The sequence below is a fragment of the Equus asinus genome, chromosome 12 (genome assembly GCF_041296235.1).
Source record: "Equus asinus isolate D_3611 breed Donkey chromosome 12, EquAss-T2T_v2, whole genome shotgun sequence".
In the NCBI taxonomy this organism is placed as follows: Eukaryota; Metazoa; Chordata; class Mammalia; order Perissodactyla; family Equidae; genus Equus; species Equus asinus.
The window spans coordinates 50,035,191-50,062,293 of NC_091801.1; the positions used below are offsets into that span (position 1 = coordinate 50,035,191).

A 27,103-nucleotide genomic window follows, 5' to 3' on the forward strand; every position below is an offset into this window, starting at 1 on the left:
AAATGAGTGAATGGTAACCGGCTGCAAGTTGCACAAGAGTAAGAACAGCACATAAGAGCTGAGACCTTCGATGTCTCAGGAGCTCACAGGAATCTCCCCAGCCTTGAAAGGGAAAGAACAACATGGTTCAAAACTGACCAGCAGAAAAGCCTATTAAGCTCACCTGGTACAGCACGTCAGCCCTGGCACATTAATTTCTTCTTCCAAAACTTATGCTATATGTCACCCCTCCTGATTACACTTATAGTAAAAAACAAATAAGGGCTGTCTGAAACATAAGGCATAACCTGGGCAATGTTTAAGCCTCTCTAGGATCCCATGAGTATCTGCCATTTAGTCAAGACCACCCCAGAGACCATTTTTTTAAAGATGAAACAAAACATGAAATCGTGTTGTGCTGGGCAACTCTACAGATTATAGAACTTTCTGGTTACTTTGCTAATTTTATCCAAACCACAGCAAAATAAAAGAGGAAGAATAAGCTTTAGAAGCTTTAATTTTACGTTTTTCCCTTTAGAATTTAACATCCCACAATCATAAATATATGACAAAAATTATTTGTTATCTATAAGTCCCCACTACATTTAAATGGTCTTCAATGAGTCTTGACCCCTAAAGGGTTCCTCATTTGCTGAGCAGAGTGAAGGGTACTAGTTGACAAGTTTAAAGGAGACTGAATTAAGCAAACCCACTTTGCATGGAAAAAGGGAGCGGTTGAGAGATGGAAAGATCTGGAGGGGGAGGAAGGGATAGTGGAAAGGATGGGAAGAGATCCAGTCACTGATAAGCTAAAATCAGAGATTTAGGTGAAATGTCTAATGGAGATTTATTTATTTATTTATTTATTTATTTATTTATTTATTTTGCCGAGGAAGACTGGCCCTGAGCTAACATCCATGCCCATCTTCATCTACTTTTATATGTGGGACACCTACCACAGCATGGCTTGCCAAGCAGTGCCTTGTCCGCACCCAGGATCCGAATTGGCAAACCCCAGGCCGCCAAAGCGGAACATGTGAACTTAACTGCTGCACCACCAGGCCAGTCCCTAATGGAGATATTTTTAAGTGGAAAAAACTTGTAGGGTATGTGCTGTAACTCCCCACCCCACCCCCAATTCCATCATGAAATCTTCAATAAAATCTAAGAGCATTCAGTGGAGGGAATGCAAACAGTGCTAAGTCCAGCGTAATGGGTGGAATGAGGCAAGACAGGGGTTGCCCTGGGATAGCAGCAGTATGGGTTATTCTTTGTTGAAATAAGCAGTGAATTATCTGATTGATAGCTGGGCAGCAATGGCCCAGTGTACTCTGCCTCTCTCCTCTCCATAGACCGGCCTGTCCACAGAGAGTGCACACTCTCCAGTCCTCTTCTCTCTGCCTTTGAGGTGGATATATCCTCATTCTGGCGCAGTCTGTAGCTGATTCGGGAGGAATCCACAAACTCAATTAGCCTCACGTTTAAAGCCTGATAAAAGCTAGATTGAAGAATGTGGCTTTAGATGCACGGCTAAGTGGGTTTACAGATATATACAGATAGATAGATCTATATATATACAATTCTTTATCTGTCTGGCTCCTGTGTCTCTTTCTTAATTAGTTTTAAACTCAAGCAGGAAAGAAGAACGTTATTTATAGAATCCCTCAACTTATGACCTCAACATCTGTGAGCATACTGAAGAAAGTTTGCAAGAATATACAACAAGATGTGTAATAGAAGTTGTCTCTGTAAGTAAGTTTGACTATATTTTATGGTTTTCCTGTTAGAAACATGTCTTGCTAAAATTTTCAAACTCCAGCCACTACTAAAAACTTGCATTTTACGTTTCCATTTGTCTTGATGAATCGGATTTAAACTCGTCAGTGTGCCTCCCAATGCCGTGCTCTTTTACTGTGTCGCCGTAAGTTTCTCCCTACTCTGATCTACTCTTCTTCCCAGTTTGGGTGAAAATTACCTCTTTTGACTCCACACCCACATTTATTTCTCAGATCCACCTAACATCCATTGTCCGATTTTCTCCTCACTTATCTCTTCCCAGTGGTGAAGTATTAGGGGAGAAATATTTTTTAATAATGATAACCTACTTGCACTCAGGGTAATTTTTGCAGCCTGAAGCACTTGAATACCAAGCTTTTAAAATGTGAGCTTCAATACAATAAAACATTTGATGGAGACTGGATCAGAAAAGGGTGTGTAGTTTATGGCCAATTAAAGTCCATTACTGCTTGTGATAAGTACTCAATATATTGCTCATGATGATCAGTATTCAATAAATATTGGCTGATGACCATTTGAAAATGCATTCTAGAGCACACTAAGGAAGGTGATTTCCCAGCTAAGGGACTTCCGTGTTAGGGTCCTTAAAACAGCCAGCAAGGTCCTTTAATGATATGCCATTTTTAACTGGGAAAACAGCTGTAAGAATGAGGACACAGGTCAAATGACATGGTTAGAAAGGAAGGTGAGCAAGATTTGCTGTTAGTTCATTGCAAAAGGACACCGTGACCATCCTGGATGAACCCTTCGGGTACCGTGAATATAACGTTCTTTTACTATAGCAGTGCAATGCTAGTTTTTATTAAAGAGCAAGTCTATGGTACCAAAATTCCTATGATTCACAGTGGCTTACCCAATAAATTTCTGGCAAGTGAAACAGATAAAGTAAGACAAACTAGAAAAAGAAGAAATGGAATTTCTCTACCTCCAACATCTGTCCCTGTGGCCAACAATTTCATTTCTTTCCCTTACAAAGGAATTATTTTTCTAAAATAGTCAGTCAACTGAATTAATTCAGCTACTAAAATTTTTAAATCTTGGGCCGCTGCTGCGAGCATCTCTGTTCCATTTTACCATATACATATTTCCTTTTCTCAATAGCACGATCTCCCTCGCTACTGGCCATAGCACAGCTGCACTGGGCTTTCTTACTCTAACAGGCTCCACACTCAGGCATCCATGCTGTCCCTGTGGTAGACAGAATAATGACACCTGAAGACATCCTAATTCTCAGAGCATCTGACTATGTTACCTCACATGGCAAAGGGACTTTGCAGTTATAATAAGGTTAGTGACTTTGAGAGGGGTAATTATACTAGATTTTTAAGGCAAGTCCAATCTAATCACATGAGTGCAGACAACCAGATAGGTGGCCAGCATGAGAAGGACACCATCTGCCATTGCTGGCTTTGAGGATGAAGGAAAGAGGCCACACGTCAAGGAACGCAGGCAGCCTCTTTTAGCTGGAAAAGGTGGAGAAACTAGTTTCCAAGAGCCTCCAAGAGAAATGCACTCTGCCGACACCTTGATTTTAGCCCAGTGAGACCCATGTCAGACTTCTGATCTACAGGATAATAAATAAGTTTGTATGATTTAAGCCACCAAGTTTGTGATAATTTGTTACAGCAAATACAGTTGCATATGTATTCTCTCCACCTAGAACATTCTTCCCTACCCTGACCACCTGGTAAATGTTTCATTCCTTTAGGTCTCTGCTCAGGTATCACCTTCTCCATGAAAACTTCCTAAAGGTCATCCTTCTTTCAGGTTCTATGGGTCACTCCAGCCTCTGCTCCCAAATCTCTTTGTATTCACCTCAGTTGGGCATACTGTGATTATTGTTTTAACAGAACTCCATCATTTACCCACACTACCCATCTTTGACAGCAGCCACCACGTCTTCTCATCTAAGCACAGCACGTAGCAGGTACTCCATGGTATCTGAATGAACGAATGAATCAATGTTTAAAAAAACTGAAGTCACAGGCATGAGTTCTACAAGAAGTCAGGGCAAACATGAAAGAAATCAGGCTATAAAAATAGAACAGTATTAGTAAAATATCAAAATATGGTCTAAGCACTCATTTTTCTAAGTTTGCAATATGCCATGAATCACTGCTATGCTATTGTAACACTTAGGAGGAATAAATGAATAAGTATTTAACGATCTCTTAAAAATGACAGTCTTGCTAAATTTGTTACCTATTGAGTAGGAGGGGGAAATTCTCTTTTCTGTGATGAGCCCTGGACACTCCCTCTTCGGTCCTAGATGACAGATTTGGGGTCCCTGATGCCCTTTAGTCCTCGTTAAGGCTGTGGTTCTCCAACTTAGCGTCTCTGGAGGGCTTGTTAGAACACTTTTTCTGGAACCTCACACGCAGAGTGTCTGGTTCGGCAGGCCTGGAGCAAGGCCAGGAAGCTGCATTTCTAACAAGTTCCCAGCAATATGGAAGATGCTGGTCAGAGAACACACCTTGAGAACCACAGCTCTAGGACAAGGCTCACCCCAGGTCTCTGGTGTGACCACTTCTCTGGACAGTGAGTTTCACTTCCAAGTCCAGGCACTGGCCAGAATCACCTGGCCCAGGCCCTTGGGGGAGAGGTGATTAGGTAAATAACGGTTTCCTTCCTCTCCCTCCCCAGGCACACAGAGGCCTCTCTTATGGAACCAGACCCTCAATTCAGCTTCAGTTTCTCCAGCGCTTAATCCTTTCCTACTGACATTACCAACACCTTGACTGAAACCCAGAGTCTGATCATTAAAACAGACCAGCCCCAGCATCCAGGCCCTGGGAAGCAGCAGGCTGCCAGAGAGCCAGGGAAATCCAACAGCTTCGAGAACAGAGCCCAGGAGATCACATTACAGTTGGGCATCTGTGTCCTGAGTACTTTAGGCTTAACTCAATCAGAAAGAAATCATTAACTTCTTTATCTAGAAATAAAACATTGTTCCGAAATGGGTAAACTGTTTCCTACCTAAAATTCTCTCCCAATTCTGTATGGCTTGGCAATATTCTTTACATCTGGAAACAAAGTCATAGTGTCCACCTGTCCTCTTTTCTCACCATTTAGGCTGACCGTGCTCCTCCAGACTCAGGGTGGCCCAAGCTCCTCCCCCAACAACACACCCCACACACTTGCAATCCATTCCCTCCTCACTTCCCCAAAAAAGGAAATTCAGTGAGATAAAGCAGAGATTCTGAGCAAAAACAAGAAACATCATCCCAAAGGTTGTGGTGGGTTGAGTGTAGCCAGAGTACAACTATCCATAGAATGGGCAGACGAGGAAGGCAGATTCTGAGGCTGGATTTCCACTCCCCAATGGATCCCCAGGGCGGATGGACCTTTCATGGCTCTGATGGACATCCAAGTATTTCATGACTGTGTCAACAGGGTTACCCCACCGCCCTAGACCATTGACACTTGAGAACTAGACAAAAGGGGGTTGGACATCAAAGCAAAAAACTCCAAATTTCCCTGCATTCCAAAGTGCAATAAAGTATTTTTCAAACTGTCTGCTCTTTGTTATTACCTATCCAGCACTAACTGGACAGGCGAGCCTGTCTTCCTTCGAATTAAAGCCGAAATGGGCCTGGCAGCTTCAAGGCCTCTGAGTATTGAATATATACAGCTGCATTTCAGTCCTGCTCTCCATAAAACTAGAAATGTGAATTTTTGCTGCTGATTCCCAATAGTCCTAAATCCATAAAACTATACTTTTCAGTCATTTGAATAATACTTTTAAATGCATTCAACATTACATTCAAATTCCCTTCCCAGGATAATGTTTTCATTCCAGACCAGCCGCCACAGACCTCCACCGTCGGCAGAATTTTCAGACATGCATAAATATAAGCACACACACAGCCATTTACCCTGGTGAAATTTCACGTACACAGGGAGATTATTTTTAGTTATGGAACCTAGTCAAAATTTTGTAGAAAACAAAATCAAGCAAGAGTGAAAATGGTAGACAAAGTGATGATGTTCTTATTTTTTCATCTATTTTTACATTCTTTTCTAGACATTTCTAGACATGAGTCAAGAGAAGTAAATGCCTTAACGAGGGCAGTTTTGATGAAATGGTGGCAACGGCAGTAGCCAAGTTATTCCCCGACTTTTTGTTCAATATAAAATCCACATGTAGACAGGATCACATCTCTCCAGATAACTGTCACCTTCCAAACATGTCAGAGCAAAGTTTGAATTTTCGGAAAAGAGAAAAAACAAAGCATTCATCAGATACATAGATAGTCAAGCAAAAGTTGTTGAACATCCACTAGAATATGCACTCTCTAAGAGCTGAGACTTGGTCGGCCTTGTTGACTGCTGTAGCATCTACGATGATTGGCCCATAGGAATTGCTCAGTAAATCCAAGCTCACACACACCAGTGCATGGGTAACTAATCAATATCCTAGACTATATCAATCAGCTATTGCCACAATAATGCTGTGTGGCAAACAACCACAGAATCTCAATGTCATGCAACAATAAGCATTTCTTGCTTGCTCACACATCTGTTGGTTGTCTAGAGTTTAGCTAATCTAGGTTGGGCTCAGCTGGATTCAGGTCAGCTCTACAAGTCTGTCATCCTCTTTGGGCTAACCGCACCTGAGCCATGATCTTCTCCTAAAGAAAGGCAAGACTACAAGAGGCCAAGACAAACGACAAGCTCTTTTCAAGCCTCTGCTGTCGTGTCTGCTAATATCTCACTGGACAAAGCAAGTCACATGGCCACGCCCAGCATCCCTGGGGTGGAGAAGCGTGCTCCACCCATGGAAGTGGGGTGCGTGAGGGAGCGACCGTCTGCTACAGACTGGCATTTCCAAAACTTGAATAAGGTACTTTCCTTTTAAAGGAAAAAATAATTCCTCAAGGAGCTCCAGGGTTGGCCAAAGTTATTTTTATTATAATTGACCTAAATAAATAGAAAACAACACGAGCTATATACATCTTGTGCTGGTAGTCTCATACCACCATAAAAACAAATGTACAAATTAAACTCAAGCAAACCTGCCAAGCCAATAAAACTCAAAATACCATTAGTGCATGTAAAGGATTATGTTGTTTTGCTGAAACTAAATAGCTGCTTTCAATTTGACTATGTGCTGACTGCTATGGCCCCACTGACTTTGCATTCATTATGCCTGTGCTGCTGTGTGCCATATGAGGACCCATGTCCCAGACATTTTTCTCTCTTCTAAAAACAGTGCTCTGTGGTATCATTTGGTCTGCACTTGACGCAAAGGCATTATTTTTATATTAAGCCTGCTGCTATTTTTTTATCATTAGACCATGACAATTAATGAATTTCTATTCAGAACCAATGCTTCAGAAAACTCAATGCACCAAAACGAATGAAGAGAGGGATCAATGCTTGTGGTGTTCAGTATCATCAGATGATCCAGAATAAGGAGATAAAGGGACATATTGGTTTTTTAAAGACTTTATTTTTCCTTTTTCTCCCCAAAGCTCCCCAGTACATAGTTGTATATTTTTTCAGTTGTGGGTCCTTCTAGTTGTGACATGTGGGACGCTGCCTCAGTGTGGCTTGATGAGCGATGCCATGTCAGCACCCAGGATCTGAACTGGCGGCTGAGCGCGCGAACTTAACCACTCAGCCCCGGGGCCAGCCGTAGGGACATATTTTTAAGATCATTATTTAAATGAAACTTCAAAATTTTGAAGTTCTCATTCAGAATCCCCCAGAGAAATACGGACCTCAGTTAGAGAAACTCTGAGATAGCACATCGTCTCCAATCTATGGCTTCCTAACCACAGTGCATTATGAAGCCACTCTGAAAGCAGCCTCACGTTCTGGAATCCACAGCTCCATCTGTTGCCTCCTTGTTGCTCATTCAGAGTTATCAGCATGTCCACTACAAGCCCAAGCCATGCTCTGCATGCTCAAAAGTACACTTGATAGGGGCCAGCCTAGTGGCGCAGTGGTTAAGAGCTTCAGCGGCCAAAGGTTCACCGGTTCCGATCCTGGATGTGGACCTACACACTGCTTGTCAAGCCATGGTGTGGCAGGCGTCCCACATACAAAGTAAAGGAAGATGGGCACTGATGTTGGCTCAGGGCTAATCTTCTTCTTCTTCAAAAAAAGTACTCTTAATAGACTATCTAAAACTAAATAGGCCAGAAAGATCAGGAGAAGGAGGCCTGAGAAATACACCCTCATTTCATTGTGAGGGATGGACTTCAGTCAGTGTCTGCCTTCCCAGCATCCACCTGGATTACCCTCCTCAGCTGCCTGCAGTCTTGGTGGGCCTTTTAGTAAGGAGATGGGCAAAATGACCCAGCCGACTTGCTCTTCCAGAAATTTGAATCTCCAGGGGAAGAACGTCAGGAGGGAAAATGATTCTTGCTGATTCATCTTGATGTGATCCCGAGAAGAGTTTCCCCTTAGAATTCCAGAACTGTCCAGCTTCCTTTCTGAGACCAGGTCATGTACGATTCATGCTTTTCCTTTAATTCTGGGAGCTGCCCAATGGCTTTCAGTGGATTCTTTTTGGCTTAAGTAGCCAGAGTTGGTTTCTGTACCCCAACTGATAAATATTCCGACACGAATTTCTAAACATAAACAATCTCAAACAAGGCAATGATTACACGAACAAATGCAACTGTGTTTGCCTTTAGGTTCCCAAAACAGAAGTGATCTCATCCCCAAATGCTGTTTATGATGTACATTCAGCTGCTGCAGCCCCAGGATTAACTCTTCTTCTTCCATCCTCTGGCCCCAGAGCACTGGGGTTCTCCCACCAAGAGGAAAGAACACAGGCAAAGGTCACCCCCCACACTGCCAGGGTTTGGGGCAAGGGTCACTGGATGCTTGTGCGAGACAGGTTGATGTTCCTCTAACCCATCCCAGACCCCTCATGCAGGTGCCACTGGGGCAAGGAGGGCTGAAGGAAAACTGACGAGTGGCTCCCCACACCTCCATGGCACAACTAGGTTCAAGCCTTACAAATACAAGTAAGACCTGCTGAATCATTTTATATTCTCTCATTCTTTGTGTGAACATTGCTCCCTTCCCTCCTGACACATTTGTGGAGCCATTTCTCCTTCTACAGTTGATACAGGTCAAAAACAAACAGCATTCCAGAGAGAGCCCCTTGGGGATAGGGACTAAATCTTATTGACCTCCGGAACTCCAGGGTCAAACACAGAGCCTACATGGAGAACCTGCTGAGTGAAATTGTTCATTGTGCTGGGCAATTGAGTCAACTGCTCGATCAATCCCAGGATATACACAGGTGTTTCTGGAACATCATCATCACCATAGCAAACAGTGACATAGCACCTACTCAGTGCCAGGTACTGTTGTAAGAATCTACGTGAATTAACATTCAATCCTCATCACAGCCCTAGGAGGTAGTGACTATCATCATCCCAGTTTTACAAATTAGGAAACCATATAGAGATGTTAAGTGACCTGCCCAAGGTCACCCAGGTAGTAAATGGCAGAGTGGGGTTTCAGAAACAAGCAGTCTCGCCCAGAGTCCCAGCTCTCAGCCACTATACTGCATTGCCGCTCCTATGGCAAGATTATGCCAGCCCAAGTCCACAGCAATGCCTGGAGAGTAGAGATCCTGCCTTCATCCCCCACAACACCTGATAGAGCAGGTGTTGATAAAGTGGCTGGCTCAAGAAGCACATGGTTCACTCCTACCCCTTCCAGCACCTGCTACAAAAAGGACTGAGAAACAGTGGAGGAGCAAACAACTACCTGTGTATATTTTAAACGCATTGTATCCTGAACACCTCAGGTGCCTATCCAGTCTTGTATCTATTAATTACAGCTATTAACCAAGTCCACTGAGAGAGACTTAATGAAATGTAACACACATTGAGCCAAAGCTGAAGCTACTCTTGGAACAGCTTATTTTTGGATGATCTGAGAAGATTTATTATTTTCAAATTTATGTCTAAAAATAGACAAAAGGGAGATGATATAAACACTTTCCTATGAGATGATAATGATTTGAGGAGGAAAGGCTTTTCATAAACTGTGGCTTGAAGATGAGAATTGAAACAGAAACCCCAAAATCACTTACTGTCAGTAACACTGTAACTAACCAATTAAAGGAAAAGCTAAATCAAAAGCACTCAGTACAATTAATAGATAGATACGTTTAAGAGATTAATCCTAGGATATTTCAACTTAGCAAAGTTGGCCCTTTAAGAGAAAAAGAAAATGAAAAGATAAGGAAAGAGTTTTTTAAATTTTAGTGTTCCCTAGAATTAAAATACCAGAATTAAAAATAACTCTAAGTATCTTATTTCTTTATCCCTTGCTTGAAATGCCAGAAAGAGCCTGGGTTTCATTGCTCATGAAATGGAATTCAACAACTTTAGAGTTTCACCTCTCAATTCTCCCATCCCAGTAAATGGCCAAACACCAAACACCTGCACAGCTGCTCTGCAAGCAGAGGTATAGAGAGGACAAAAATATATATACATATATTTTATATAGCTAACCATCGTCTATAGCAACTAAATTGAGTTTCTGCTGTATTGATGATATAAAATGCACAAAAATTACATACCACACAGGAACAAACACTTCCTGTCATGGATATTTGAGCCAGTGTGCAAAGTTAAGTGGTGTCAGTGGGAAGTGCCCTTGGAAAGTGCCCAGGACTGAATGGTTCTCTTAATAGAATTTTGTACTTTATTCTTTGGTGCTTTTTCTTCTGTATGTGTGTCCCCATCTGCTCATGCACTCACTCATTCAACAAGTATTTACAGAGGACCCAGGCCTGCTTCAAGCTGGGATCTCGTCAATGGAGTCCAGCCTATGAAAAAATATCAGATTCGACAATTCTTCTCATGCCAGCAAACAATCTAGAAACCCCAGGTAATTGACTCCACAGAGCTGGAAATATGAAAAGTCTAAAACACAGAAGGGGCTTTGAGGACTGAACAGGGAGTGGAAAAAAGAAGAAAGAAACAGTTGGAGAGATGCTCTCCAGACCCAAAATAGAAACACTGAGCGGCTGCCACAGATTTCAATCTGCTAATCTGAAAAGTCACGTTACTTTGTCCTGACGTGAATCAGTCAGGCATTTTTTCACTTCCATCTACATATTTCCACTGCCCCATACACAGGCGCCACCTCCCCGATGGAGCCCACCTGCAGGCTGCCTGTTACCTCTGGGACATGAGGGGGCAGGGACAGAGTGATGTGGGCAAGGTGGGGATGGGAACAGCTCCAGGGACCACTCAAGCCCCTGCCCCAGCTACTAGCAGATCCTCAAGGAGTGTTCTCTTCAAACCTTTGGAAAGCTGTTCCTCCATTTTCAAATGCGTAAATATAAAGCTGAGGCCTCTAGTGTCATCAAATGCGAAACACCAAGGGCAGAGACACTGAGCCTTTCGGAACTCAGCTTTTTGCCCCATCACCTGTATCCTCCCTTCCCTACCTCATCCCCAATTTTAAGCTCCCCCTAGGCTATAGGAGTTATCTACTGAGCACGAATATTACAAATATCACTGCTGCCCTCCCATACACACACACACAAATCCAGCACATTTCTACTCAACCGCATTTCTAAGTAGACAGGGTTGAGGGATTTTCTTGACAATTTTTGATAATTTTATAACTATATATAGCTCTCAATTATTCACAGGAAGACAAATAATTAAGTCTTTGGGAAAAAAAACTCACCAGGATTCTTTTAGCTATTAGTTTCACCTTCCTGGACCCAACACACAGATGCTAACAAGTAGTAAAATGAGTCATTTTCATCACACTCCTTTTCCCCTGATGGTAAGGCCAAGAAACGTTGAAATGATCAAAATGCAGGCAGCGCAGAGAAGTCTGAAAAGAAACATTGCAGGTCATGTGCTCTGGAGTTATCACAAGGACATGAACCAGAAATAATTCTTGCCCAAGAAGGCCAACTCCCTCCTCACTCATCCTTCCTAAAGTGTATTTTACGTATTGGATTCTGGTTTCCTAGGACCTATTCATTTGCTGTGAAGATCAGTTTAAGCCTTTTGCCCAAGGTCAGTGAAGGTTTGTAGCTCTAATACCACCTTGGAGTTAATTAGAGCTTTGTTCAGGGGTTCCAGAATCTTTATTGAGTCCCTATTCTGTGAGTTGGGCATGGGGCTGGGCCTGGAGGACATCCCACAAACAAGATAGAGTTCTGCCCTTGTGGGGTTTGAGACATAGCCTGGGAGGCAGCCATTAATTACATAAGCAGCCGTTTAATTACAATTGTGACATAGTTTTAGAAGAATCCAACTTGAGGAAACAATTTCCTTTCAAGTGCTGCGGTTACGGAGAGGAGGGAAAGTCAGCAGGGAGGTAGCCGTATGCCCACAGGTTAACGTCTGACTCTGGGGCACGTCTGAAAGGGAACATAGACCTGATTCTTTTTAGTACTCTGAGAAAGCAACATGACCTTTGCACCCCAAGTCATCTGCATAAGCTGCACAAATTTATGTTAAGTTAAAATATCAGGGGAAAGTCTTCAACCAAAGCACAACATTTCAGAGTCTTTCTGTGCACAGCCTCAGATTACAAAGGAGGCATTTGGCCTCATGCTTTTCCTTGATGTCATCCTTCTGTAGCTCCTGTCGGCACCTTGTTCTAACCCCCTCTGACCTCCTCCAAGTTTTACCCCTCTTCATCTGCCACTGTGCACCTACCCACAAGCTCATTTCTACTAATTCCAGCAGAAACGTTAACTGACCACGAAGGTATTGGGTGATAATGACCTGGCTCTGAATCATTTGCATTTTAAAGGAGGATTCCAGAAGACTGAAAGAAATCTTTCTGATTCCAGAAATTAAAATGATAAAATGATTCTGTCTGCTTGACCCATCAAACCCCACCTTAGATAGAAAGTCCCCAAACTGTTGCGCAATCCTAACCCACAGAGAGAAATGGGTCCACCCATGAATTCCCCCTCTGCTTTGTGTAAACCCTGGATCATTTCCTGATTTCTATTTGTGCTTATTTCTAGTACACTGGCCTCTGGAACATCTAAGGTGACAGAGAAACATATGCAGCCATTGCAAAACAAAAGCTGAATCTAAATCTGCAGCCCATGTCAGGATATCAAACTCAGATCAGATATCACTGAAAAAAATATAATTTGAACATTTAACGCTGCTATGGCTTTTTTCTTGTCCTTCATCTGTGTACTTTTAAGTGATACAGAACCAGTCTTGTCCCAAACACATACACACATATACTCCAATTATCCTTATATGACCTTGACAGGATTTCCTTTTAACAAGGACTTTCCAGAAAGAGCATCGAATAAAGTACCACTAGGAGTTATCTTTCCAAATCTCCGCAACTGCCTCCTGATACCACAGAACACTGGCATTTTTTAATAGTAAAATAATATAAACCATGTTCAAAGAATTAAACATACATCTTTTAGGTGGCCTAAGCAGTATCGTTTGTACCCTCTCCTCATAATTAAAGGAATTTGTAGCTCAAGATTGCATTGCAAATATTGTGTATTAACATACCTCACAATCCTGCAGCAGGAAGCTGAGACCAATGAAAGAGAGAGCAGAAACACAGAATATAGAACTAAACTGAATCACACTTAGCAAATAGACTTCCCCTTTCATATTACACTGAGGCCTGTTTTCCCTGCCCTTCTATCTTTCCTCATCTAATAACATTATTTTCCATTTGGCTTCACAATGCCAGAATCCTTTCCATCACATAATCCACATCTGCTCCGTTCTGTGGAATTGTATTTACATTTCCAGTCCTCCAGTTTCATCAGTCTTGTTCTACACCACTGGCTTTATCTTCCAGGGTTTCACCCAGAGACCTACATGAGTACTAATTTTGTGGTCTACCATGATCCAAAGCCCAAGATGTTTAAAGGAGAGAGAGAAGACACTTCGCGCATTTATATGCCGAGGCACACTGTAGAGGTGGAGCAAGTTCATCAAGAGGCTGGACATTGACAGACAGGTGCCAGACCTAGAGTGATCAGGGAGATCTCTCGCCCCAGCGTAAACCCTCCTGTGCTGCCCAGCGCACGCAGAAAAAAATCCATTCCTTCCATGGCCTACAAGGCCCTGAATGACCTGGCCTGTACCTACGTCTCCAGCCTCACTTCACATCATGCACCATTTCTCTCTGCATGTCAAGCCACTCTGGCCTCTCTCCTATTCCTCTCATAAGCTAAGCTGTATACCACTTCAGGGCCTTTGCACTTGCTGTTTTCTCTGCCTAGAATGTTCTTTCCACTGCTCTTCACAAGCCTAGAGCTGCTCTTGTCTTGAATCTCAGTCTAAACGTCATCTTCTAGTGCCCAGAGAGGCCTCCCCTGGCTACCCAATCTAAAATCACCTCCTCACTCCAGCCCAGCTACTCTAGATGCTATCACTGCTGATTTCCTTCATTCCATTTATTATTTCTGAAGTAATTTAGGTTTTTTCACATATCTATCTTGATCCCTGCTGTATGTCAATGTTTAGTCCATAGGAGCTGCTCAATAAATTTTTGCATGACAAGATAATTAATTGAGAAATTAACTTTTGTTTCTTCTCTTTGTATTTCTCTGTCCTTGTTCCATGAAAGTAGCTGAGCCAACTTCTTTAGGAAAAATCATGCTTTTCAAAATTAAAAGTTAAGTTGCTAGCAAGATAGTTTCCTTCCTGACATTTTTCCCTAAAGCCTGAATTCATTGAGAGTATTAGTTAAGTGCCCCAAGACAACAAAAGGCTATGGGCAAAAAGAGATGGGGTGTGGCAGAGACAGCTGACTACCACCGAAGATTCATATTCCCTTTCCACAGTGTAGAATGTTGCTGGAAAACAGCTGCTTAGCCAGGGACCACATTTCTCAGCTCCTCTTACACCTTGGTGGGGCCATGTGACTAGTTTCACCAATGGAAAGTGAGAGGAAGTGACGTGTGTCCTTGCCTGGCTAAGGCTTCATCCTCCATAATCTTGTCCTCCTTCACATGGTGGGGAGCAAAGGACTCTGAGGCCCTGGAAGATGGTGAATTCATAAGATAGACACAGCCTGGGTCCCTGAGACAGCACCTGGGGAGACCTGTCCAATCAGGATATCTGCATTCAACATGCCACGAGGAAAAAACTAAATATTTATTATGTTAGGCACTGAGGTTCATGGGTTGTTTGTTTCAAAAGTAGTCCATTATGCCTAGTACAAGTTGTGTGGGACTGGGAGACACAATGAGAGGGGAAGACCTGACCACCCCCTGGTGACAACAACCTGAGGACATGGCAAGGTGTATGTGTGGCAGAGCTAGGAACTCTGGACACTATACCCAGGTCCAGGTCCCACTGTTTGCAATTAGAGGCCTTCTACCTATATTCTAAGGACCTTAATTATAAGTTTCCTTGATTCTGGTGCAAGGCTGGTAAGGAAAGGGGCCTCAAGAATGGTTGAAATTACATTTTCAGTAGTCTGGAATATAAGAGCTCCCAGTCATACTTAAATTAATTTTTTAAAACAAATGTAATGTCTTTTACATGTCTAAATTTTTAGACTGAAATTTCTATCTGCTATATTAGTTAAACAAAAAGAGATTAACAACCCCACATTCACAAAGATAGAAAGCAAAAACAAACAAAACACTCTTAACACAAAATAGTATAAAATCAAGGAAATTCAGTTTGTTGTTGGTCACCCAATGCCACAGCAGAGAGAATTTCCTGATTGGAGCAAGCAGGGTGGGGGAGGCTGTTCAAGATGGCAGCGTGAGTTCCAAACTCACCTCCTCCCATGGACACCCTGAAGACTCATATGGAACAATTTCCTCTGAAAACTAGCTGTGCAGCTGCTTCACATTGGCAAAACGAGAAAAGAGCCACCTCGAGGTGAGTAGGATGGGCTGAGCAGCAGTATAGCTGTAAACCCCACCCCTGGGGGCAAACCACAACAGGGAGGGAACTCAAACCTGGAGTGAAGGGTTCAAACCCACATCAGGCACCCCAACTTTTAAGACCTGTACCTGAGACATCAGCCCCCAAAACATCTGGCTTTGAAAAGCAATAGGGCATGCATCCACAAGACCCAAATGGCTGTAGCAAACTGAGAAATGCCTCTTAAAGGGCTGACCCACCCCTACTCCCACCAGGGCCAGGTGCAAAAACATCCATTTGAAAAGCGCCCAGACTTTGTGTCAAAGAGATTCATCTGCTAATCTTAAAGCACCAGCCTGAGGGGCCAGGGCCCGTTGTTATAGTCTCCAGGACAGAGGAACTGGTGGGCGCCATTCTTGATGCTCTCCCTCTGTCTTACTAAAGCAGACAGGCACCATGTTTTTTCCTCAGAGGGTGCCATCTTTGAGCTCCCCCTCTGCCACACTCTACAGCACCAGTATCTCCTGGAGTAGAGCTTTTACACATGTCTAGTGCCCTGGTTTTTGTGACTGTCACCCAGGGGACACCTCCAGATCACCTGGTCCAGTAGCCAGCAGGGTTTCTGCTTGTGGTCTCACAGAACTGTATATATTTGCGTACTTTAAAGCTGCTGCCTAAGGGCCTGGCTTCCAATCAGCCTGAATCTAGGTGCTGACTGAGATGTCCCCTTTGGGACACTGACAGGTCTTGGCACACCCTCAACAACTGAGAGCTATTAAAAATAAAATAGGCTGCTGGGACAATCACAAATGTCAGAGAGACAACCAAAAGCTAGGGCAAAGTTGGACAATATGGTTCATCTCCTACACAAGGCCACTCTATCAAGACTGGAAGAGAGCTGTTTCACTTAATACATAGAAACAAACACAGAGAGTCAAGCAAAATGAGGAAACAAAGGAATATGTTCCAAATGAAAGGACAAGATAAAACCTCAGCGGAAAAAAAGCCTTAATGAAACAGAGATAAGTAATTTATCTGATACAGAGTTCAAAGTAATGGTCATACAGATACTCACTGAACTTGGGAGAAGAATGGATGGAGCCAGTATGTTGATGTCTTTTAAACACCTTTATCTGTACTCCTGTCCCACACTATTCAAATATTTAAGAAATATTTACTGAGTACCTACTATGTGCCAGGCACTTTTCCACAAACTTGAGATACATCAGTGAGCAAAGCTAACAAAAATACCTACCCTATGGAACTTAAAATCATACAATAGTAAATATATATATGATTTATTATTTTTAGACTAAACTGAGCTGATCTACAGAACTGATAAGATGATAAGTCTTGGTTAGATCGGTAATGACTTCCTAATACTACATAAAAATAATCCATATTATCTTCCAATTATTAAGTAAAAGCTCTAATTGCCAAATGAAATGTACTATTTTTGATTAAGTGTACCAAGAAAAGCCAAACAGGACCCTTAGGAGAAGTAAAAATTAAGAAAACCTGACATAGAGAATATAAATTGCTGCTGTTGTTAGAAAGGTAAAATAAAAATAAAAAATAGAAAGGGAAGCACATTTTGAGGACAATTTTGATGGGAAAAAGCAACCGAATGAAAAATCTTTGTTATAAAAAGTCGGCTAAGAAATGCAGTTCTGAGGGAGGCGGAGATTCCAGTTTCAATTAAGCAATTCCAGTTCAGTGCCAAGACTTAACCACCACTCAAAAACTCCAGGGGGAAATAAATCGCCCTTTCCAGGAGCCCAATGTCATGGTCATCTCCACAGGAGACCACTCCCGAGGGGACAAAGGAAGTTTAAGTCAGGTCAGAAGAGCACATCAGGCCCCAAAGTAAAAATGTGTCTGATTAAGGACGGATGTGATTTGCTCCAGGGCTTGGGTTTGAAATAAACACCTTCTGTTGTCCTGCCCACTCTCACTTTACTTCTACTCCTATCAGACAGACCCCTTTTCTCCTTTTATTCCCAATCTCATTCACTCAGGTGGTTACAATTATAATCTAGCATACATTAAAGACCCCTAACTCCACAGTTCAACTAGATCCCGATCCTGAGATCCAAATCCATATTTCCAGATGTCTAGTTGACATCTTTACTTGAATGTCTCACATCAACACATACTTATAATGTCCTGAACCGAGGCCATTATCTTCCCCTGCCAAGCCTCCACCTCCTTCAGTTCTTTCCTGCCTCTGTCAGTGGCCTCACTGTCCACCCAGAAACCTGGAGTCGACCTTGACTCTTCCCTCCTTTCATTACCACTTACATAAAGTCAATCCCCAATTCAAATAATTCTTCCTCTGAAATTCCTTTAATATCTGCCCCCGTCTCTTCACCTCCACAGCCAACACTTCTGATAGAAGTGATCAAAGTTGCTAAACCTCAACTGCACCCCAGGTTCCCAGTGCTCCAAGGATGAAGTCCAAAACCTTTTATCTAAGCCTGTGCTACCCTCCCCTCCTCCAACTTCATCAGGGTCTGCCCCAGACTTCTTCTGGTTCCTTGAAGGCATCCATTTTCTTTTCATCTCAGGCTTCACATATGAGGCTCCTGCTGTACTGATGTCTCTTTCTCAGCCATCCTCCTGACTGGCCAACTCTCCCCCATTCTTAGGTCTCAGCTCCCTGCCCTCTCAACACACATCAGACAAGGTCTCCCTACTACACTTCCATTGCACACCACACTTTTCTTTCCTAGTGCTTATTATAATAAATATAATTAATTAGTTGTATAATTACTTGTTTATTATCTGTTTTCCCTAGTAGAAAATAAGTTTCAAAAGGGAAGGGACTGTGTCTGTCTTGATCCCCGTTTGACACACAGTAAGAGGTTGGTAAGTAGCTGGAGAATGAATGACTATACAACCTCATTATCACTCACACTCTGTAGGATCCTCTCCTCTCTTGCCCTCAGGCCTTACCTCAGCCTCTCCAAGATGGCAGCACTGCATTAGTAATAAACTTAAACAGAGCCTTCCTGAATCCTTACCAAATTAACCCGGAATCACTCACCACCCCCACATAATCCCAGATCATGAGTCTGCTCCCTCATTCAGGAGATGTCCACCTCCTGAAAGGTAATTTACATGTAATCCATGTACAGGAAGTCGGCATTAAGGTAAGATGAATCTCCTAAATAACAATAACACCTGATAACTATATGGTATTATATACGTTTTAATGCATTACTGACATCATTTAGCTTATTATCCATAAAGACACTTAGGAAAGTGCTTAAATGGCTTATTCAAGATTACAAAGCTAGTGATGGAGCTGGGACTGGAGTCCAGTTTCCTAGACTCCCTGCCCAGGGCTCTCTGACAACTGGAAGCCGGGGGGAAAGAAGTTTATCCGAGAACACCCTACAGAGTGGAGGGCCTCAGGCACACCCATCACAATAACTCAAATTTTAGAGGTATCTAGAGAAGCGGACTAAAGGATAGCAGATCTGAGTAAAAAGGAATTTGTTTTTGTTTTTTTTTGAGGAAGATTAGCCCTGAGCTAACTACTGCCAGTCCTCCTCTTCTTGCTGAGGAAGACTGGCCCTGAGCTAACATCTGTGCCCATCTTCCTCTACTTTATATGTGGGATGCCTACCATAGCATGGTGTGCCAAGCGGTGCCATGTCCGCACCCAGGATCCAAACCGGTGAACCCCGGGCAGAAGAGAAGCAGAACGTGCGAACTTAACCACTGAGCCACGGGCCAGCTCCAGGAATTTCTTCCCTGCATAGCCATCTTCTCCCCCCTTGTCCTTCAACACCAACTTCAAATGTAGCTTTCTCCTCTGAACACTCCCAGGACTAACTGTGCTGCCCCTTTCAACAAATAAACATTGACTGGGCGCCAGGCCCTGTGCTAGACCCAAGGAAACAAAGACAGCAAGCCTCCTGGCCCTCCCAGATCCGGTGGTCTCCCCTAGCGCCCGTCTAATTCTGCTCCAGCGTGTATCTTCCTGAATACAAATATTTGCTTATCTCCCTTACTAAACTGAGAGGGCTTCAAGGATAGGGACTTATTCATCTCTGTCCCCTCATTCCAAGTTCAGAGGGAGTATCACAAAAGGAAAGAGGTGAAGGAGGAAGGGTAAGGGTCAAAGGTAAGCTCTATGAATTCACATCAAACCACAGGCCTCCACGGCAGGCTTGACTTTGTACTCAGTCATTTTAAACAACAGTTTCTCCTAACTCTCCACTCCTTGGTAAGTTGCCTGAGGGTAGGAGCCGTATCTGATCAGACTGCTGGAACAACAATCTATCTCACTTGTTCAGACAGAACAACATTTCATGTATTTTGTAGAACTTAATGGAATTCTAACCCATACGTTAGGAACAAGTTACTAGCATAATATGTCTCCATGTGATATGAAATTACAGCAGGAAGCTCACAAGGCCACAAAAATGAGCCATTCAACTAAGTAAGATCAGCTGCTTTTGCATATTAATGTTAAAAAATGTAACTTCTAGTTCATTCGTTTTGTCATCTGCTAGTGCTTGCTGGCAGAATAAGCAATAGTAGTTACCAAACTTAATTTCATTCATTAAGTTAACTTCTTTCTTTAACATTTGGAAAATATCATTCTTTGATTTGGGCTGGGAAACTGAAAGTCCAATTCATGAAATCAATGTCTGAGGAAGCCTAGTTTAGGATTCACTGCTTTGAAAAATCTAGCAATGCATCTGTCACATCTATTCTCTGAGCGCCCAGCAAAGCCTTCTGGATGCTGTGGAAGCCAGTGGGCGATCAGATCGTGTCCCACCACATTTGCCTGGGTCTCCAGAAGGAACCCTAAGAAAAACACAGGTCCTACATCCCAGACTCAAATCCTAACCAACAAGCAACTACGTGTGGTGGTAAGGTGTTGACCAAGCAGCCCGTACCCGCTTGAGATAATAACCTCAGTTCACCTGAGTTGGAAAATCTCTTTTATCTTACAGAATAAGTGGTTTTCCAACCATAGGAATGTTTAGAATTAAAGAAAGAGATGAGGTAATTCAAACTTTTACTTCTGTGTTAAATTTAGAAGTGAGTTTCGTAATCATCAGGACATTCTACATATATTTGGTATTTAACTGCTTGTAAAACTTCAGAGAAACTGACATTAAAAAATCTGACAGATTTTCTTTGGAATTTCAATTTAAAATGTATGATGACTTTAGACTTAAGAGCCTGCAGATGAATGTGCATCATTTCATTTATCATTTATTCATTTATTTAATAATTTTTAAGCACACTCTTTGTACCTAGAACTGGAAGAATACAAAGGAGTTAGTATATCATTTTAGGCTAAAAGGGCCCTGTTTTAAACATTTTATTTTTTTCCTTTTTCTCCCCAAAGCCCCCCCCCAGTACATAGTTGTATATTTTAGTTGTGGGTCCTTCTGGTTGTGCTATGTGGGACGCTGCCTCAACATGGACTGATGAGTGGTGCCATGTCTGCGCCCAGGATCCGAACTGGTGGAACCCTGGGCCGCCGAAGCAGAGCGCGCAAAGTTAACCACTCGGCCACGGGCCCTGTTTTAAAGGAGACTATGTCCTGGTGTCATAGGCTGAATTGTATGCCTCAGAATTTCATATGTTGCAGTCCTAATGCCCATTGCCTCAGAATGTGACCCTATTTGGAAATTGTCATTGTAGATGTGATTAGTTAAATTAACGATGCGGTCACACCAGAGTAGGGTGGGCCTCTAATCCAATATGAGTAGTGTTCTTATAAAAAGGGCTAACACTTTAATCTCTGATTTCTAGGCTCTAGAACTGTGAGATCATAAATTTCTGTTGTTCTCGGCCGCGCAGTTCACGGTACTGTGTTATGGCAGCCCAAGCAAAAAAATACAACTGGTTATTAACCTACTGTCTCTTAGCTCCAAGTCCAGCATTCTCTTTTCTGCTCTGTGACACTGAGGCTGGGACTCCACAAAATTGATTTCACTTACTCCCTTGTCTGCTGGCTTCCTGAAAGTTTCTGCCAATATAAGGCACTAGAGAGAGACTAGAAGGTGAGAGGAGAGAGAAGGGACTTCCTTCTGGTTTCCAGTTTCTGTCAGCATCATATCAACGACAGCACAAGGCTGGCTTCAGTCCTCAGCTTCCCTGTGCACTCCCAACGCCTGCCACCCCACACCCCCTTGGGGTGCTGGCAGCTGGGCCGTACCTGCGGGTAGTCCAAGTGCCAGCTGCTGCTCTCCCTCACCTCAGGTCCAGCCCATCCCTGCCAGGCCCCTCCCCGAGCTCCTAGGTTTTCATCTTCCTACCTCTTCCCTTCTTCTCTCTCCGGCCCCCACTTCCTCCCTCCCCTCCAAGCGTGGAGAAGATGGCTGCTCCTTGCACTAACTACTTCTGGGCAACTTCAGCATTTCCTTTTGGCTCTTTCAGATTTCCAACACGTGTGGAACCAATTCCCTGTAAGAAATCTCCACTATTTGAAATACCTAGAGTGCTTTTTCGACTGGATCTTGACTGATTTAGCTTATAATCCCCATGAAGAGATAAACATACAAAAATTCAAATATATAAGAAAATCAAGATTCACAATAGTGTTGGCAATGGTGCAGGTAAACATTCTCAATTTGATGTTGGAATAAGAATTAATTTAGATTTTCTGCAGAGACGTTTGGCAAAATGAATCAAAAGAAAATACACACAGTTTGAGTCCTAAAATCCCACTCCCAGAAATTTATCCTAAGGAACTAATCAGATAAATGCTCAAGATTTATGTACAAGGATGCCCACTGCGATATTGTTTATGACACTAAAAAAAAACTAAAACAAAAATATTATGCATCCACAAAAAACTAGTTGGTTAAATTAACACACACATACATAGTTCTATATTTCTTAACATGGAAATATATCCAAAATACAGATTGTTAAGTGACAAAAGCAGATTTCCAAACAGCAGCTACAGCATGAAAAAAAGTTTGGAAAATAATTATAATTATTTCATAACAAATGATTACAAACAGTAATTACTGTGTTGGGAATTCAGGTGATTGGGCAAAGTACCAGTCACTGGGAACAAAGAGAAGTTCCCTGTTATTAATAGTCACAAAAACACTTATAGAACACTGTTTTAATGTCAATATGTAAATGTTTAAGTGAATCTAATATATAAAATAGTTTAAAATTTCAAGTATTTGAAAAAAGTAATCACTCTGCATTTATATTACTTAATCTAAATTTGTAAGGGTATGAATTCTTTGATTTTTCTCTTTCTATTATTTCTGTCACTTTCATTTTTGTTCAAGGTGACCCATATTTATTCAATAGCAAAAACATAATTAGCTCATTCATATGCTAGTTCTTTATGGATGTGTGAACCTAATTTGATAGGAAAATGTCAGCCGAAGGGGAGGAGAAGACCAGAGAGTAGTCCCTGTGGCCTTGAGTCAAAACTGCTTTAAATACTTTACCAATCTACTGTTTAAAGAGCTAATGGCATGTCTGCAGCTTGCAGAGAAACAATGGAATTGCCTCCTTAGAAACAAACTCCTCATGCAATGGGAGAAATATCCTCTTCCAGTCACGTGGACAAAGGAATCAACAAAAGAGAAATGACTACTGCAACCAAAATGCAAAAATGGATACAGTAGTCCCCTCTTAACTATGGGGGATACATTCCAAGAGCCCTGGGGAATGCCTGAAACCGCAGACAGTACCAAGCCCCATATGTACTATGTTTTTTCCTATACACACATACCTAATGTGAAATTTAATTTATAAATTAGGCACAGTAAGAGATTTACAATAACTAATAATAAAATAGAACAATTATAACAATGCACTATAATAAAAATTACCGTAGATCCTAGTAGCCTCAGCATACAATTTTTTTTCTTTCCTTATTAAGTCCAGAACTTTCACCTTTTCACTTAAAGGAAGTATTTTATGGCTTCTCTTTGGCATATCTGAATTGCTAGCATCACTACTTTTGGCTTTGGGGCCATTATTAAGTAAAATAAGGGTTACTTGAACACAAGCACTTCGATACGATGACAGTCCATCTGATAATGGAGACAGCTATTAAGTGACTACTGAGCGAGCAGCATATACAGCGTGGATACCTGGACAAACGGATGCTTCACGTCCCGGGTGGGACATAGTAGGGCTGTGGTGAGATTTCATCAGGCTACTCAGAATGGTGCACAATTTAAAACTTATGAATAGTTCACTTCTGGAATTTTCCATTTAATATTTTCAGACTGCAGTCAACCGCAGATAACTGAAACCACGGGTAAGGGGGGCTACTGTCTCAAAGTCAAGTCAAGTCCAATCAGTGCTTTTGCTCCTGCCCTTGGTGTCTGCAGCTCACAGACTGCCACTTCACAGTCCCATGAACGTTCAGAACAGGCAAGAGCAGCTGCTTACTGGGAAAAGACCACCGCCCACTCACATGAGCCTCAGCCTCACTCCTTCACATAATTTCACTCACAAACTCCAAGCGCATAGTAGAAATCTAAAAATAACATTGCTCGTTGGAATTTAAAGGCTCAAAACTGAAAATTTCCCAGGCTTCACTCGAGTAATATTGAAAATGCAGATTTTTTTTCCTACATCAACAGAAGCTTGGGGAATTGGGACTGAAGGCAATGAGGTCCAGGGATCCATCTGCTTCGTGCTATCCTGGGGAGAAGCAGTCATTGCTATTTTGGAGGTCTCAAAATGCTTAGCACCAGTCATATGGAACACAACGAACACTGCCGTGATATCAGAGAAGCATCCAGGAACTGGGAACCACAAACCAGGCAAAAGGACCCAGAAGTCCTGAAGGCACCTGTCACAACCCATGCAAATCAAGATGTACCAACTCACAAAAATGAGTTTTAACCAGCATTCTTCTCCTGGTAGAGTTTCACTGATCATATAGAATAGTAAATTACAGCTTTCATTTCATTGTTTTCCTCATCATCATTTACACAGTCAACCAAAGTTCTCTTAATATCTCCCATGTTTGAAACACCGTGGTAGGGACTTTGCCTCAAAGGGTCTTGCCTCAAGTAGCTTACAGTCTGGTGAGGGAGGAAAGAAATGTACAGAAATTGTGAAATAAAGCCAGAAAAGAAAGAAAACGCATAAATATTAGAAAGGAAGAAGTAAAACTTCTGTATTAGCAGACGACATAATTGTGTATCTAGAAAATCCAAAGGAACTTATCTACAGACAAGTATAACAACTAACACACGAATTAAGGAGGGAAACAAGATACAAAGTTAGTATAGAAAAACTGGTTGTGGGGCTGGCCCCGTGGCTGAGTGGTTAGGTTCCCGCGCTCCGCTGCAGGCGACCCAGTGTTTCGTTGGTTCGAATCCTGGGCGTGGACATGGCACTGCTCATCAGACCACGCTGAGGCAGCGTCCCACATGCCGCAACTAGAAGGACCCACAACGAAGAATATACAACTATGTACGGGGGGCTTTGGGGAGAAAAAGGAAAAAAATAAAAAATCTAAAAAGAAAAAAAAAAGAAAAACTGGTTGTATATTCTATACACTAGAAATCAACAATCAGAAAATGAAAATTAAAAGATAATGCCATTTACAATGGCATAAAAAATCAAATACATAGGAATGAATTTAACAAAAGATGTGCAAGATGCCTACACTGAAAACGTTGCTGAGATAATGAAAGAAGACCTAAAGAAATGGAGAAATATACAATGCATGGATTGTTAAGACAATCAGTTCTCCCAAAATGACCTATAGGTTCAACAAAGGCACGGTCACAATCCCGACAGGCTTTTATTTTTTTTTTGGCAGACATTACAAGCTTATTCTGAAATTTATATGGGAATGCAAAGGACCCAAAATAGCCAAGACAGTTTTGAAAAGAAAAACAAAGGTGGAGGCCTTTAACTTCCAGACTTTAAGACTTAGCATGAAACTACAGTAATTAACACAATGGGCAAAAAACTTGAACAGGCACTTTACAAGAGAAGATATCCAAATAGACAATAAGCATATGAAAATGTACTCAACATCATTATTCATTGTGGAATTAAAATCACATGCCTCATTAAAATCACAATGAGATATCACTACACACACAATAGAATTAAAAAAATGTATATCATCAAATGATGGGAAGGATGTAGATCAACTTTTATGTTTCTGATGAGAATGTAAAATGGAATAACCCCTTTGGAAAATGGTTTGGTGCTTGCTATTAATGTTAAACATATGCCTACCTTATGACCCAGCAATCCATTCCTAGGTATATGTGCAAGAGAAAGAAGGATTTGTTTGAGAATATTTATAGCATCTTTATTCATAATTCTGAAAAACTGGAAACAACCCAAGTTTCTACCAACAGGAGAATGTATAAACAAATTGTTATATATCCCCACAGTAGAATTCTACACAGCAATAGAAAAAGAACAAACTATTGACAGACACAATAGCATGGATGAAACTCAAAAGCTCTATGTTGAGCAAAAGTAGCCAGATACTAAGAATACATACTGTATGATGCCACTTATTTGAAGTTCAAGGACATGAAAACTAATCAATAGTGATAGAAATCAGAATAGTCATTACCTTTAGTAGCTGGCAGCAGTTATTAACTTGGAAGGAGCATATAGGAACTTTTTAGAGTGATGAAATTGTTCTGTCTTGACCGGAGTGGTTGTTGCACAGGAATATGCATATGTAGAAATTCATTAAGTTGTACAACTAAGATTTTTGCATTTACTATATGTAAATGATATCTCAATATAAAAGAAAGTACAGAAATAACCAGATGGTAGGAGGAGAAAAGTTTCAGAAAAAATGTGCATATACAGGGCTGTTGGAACGGTAAAATTCCCATCTGAGGTGGTAGTGAAGGATGGGGAGAGGGCAGTGATCAGTAAAAGCGTTACATCTAAAATGACTCTTGAAAGATGGAAAAGATTTGAATCTAAGGAAATGTAGTGTGAAAGTGAGAGAAGAGAAATATTGCAGCAACGAAAACATAATGCATCGCTACGGTCTGAGTGTTTATATTCCCCCCAAATTCATTTGTTCAAGTCCAAATCCCCAAGGGCATGATATTGGGAGGTGGGGTCCCCGAGGTGCTTCAGTCATGAGGGTGGAGCCCTCATGAATGGGATTAATATCCTTATGAAAGAGACCCCAGAGACCTCGCTTTCCCCTTCCACCACGTGAGGACACAGAGAGAAGGGACCATCTATGAGGAAGTGGGCTCTCACCAGACACTGAATCTGCCAGCACCATGATCTTGGACTTACAGCCTCCAAAACTGTGAGAAATAAGTGTTTGTTGTTTACAAGCCACCCACTTTATGGTATTTTTATTATAGAAGCCCAAACAGCCTAAGACATACATTAAAGAAGAGAATCTGAGCTGAGATAGATAGACTAGGAACAGAGAAGACGTGAAAAATCTTACAGAGCCAGCATGTACCTACTTGCCACCTCAAAAAATACAGAAAATGGAGTTCAGGAGGGAAGTCAGAGCTGAAGATGGTGAGTGAGTC

At 41.9% G+C, this 27,103-nt stretch overlaps 1 protein-coding gene across 9 annotated transcripts in view; it reads right to left on the minus strand.

Moving 5' to 3' along the window:
• The window catches only part of NCALD (neurocalcin delta), a 446,704-nt gene that overhangs the window by 308,353 nt on the left and 111,248 nt on the right, over nt 1-27,103 (minus strand). For 2 of the 9 annotated variants that reach the window (XM_070481414.1, XM_070481424.1), the window contains exon 1: nt 11,452-11,599. The exons of the other annotated variants lie outside the window; for them this stretch is intronic. The gene's annotated coding sequence lies outside the window, so the exon portion shown is untranslated. Of the gene's footprint in view, nt 1-11,451; nt 11,600-27,103 lie in introns of those variants that run through there. 9 annotated transcript variants of the gene reach the window in all.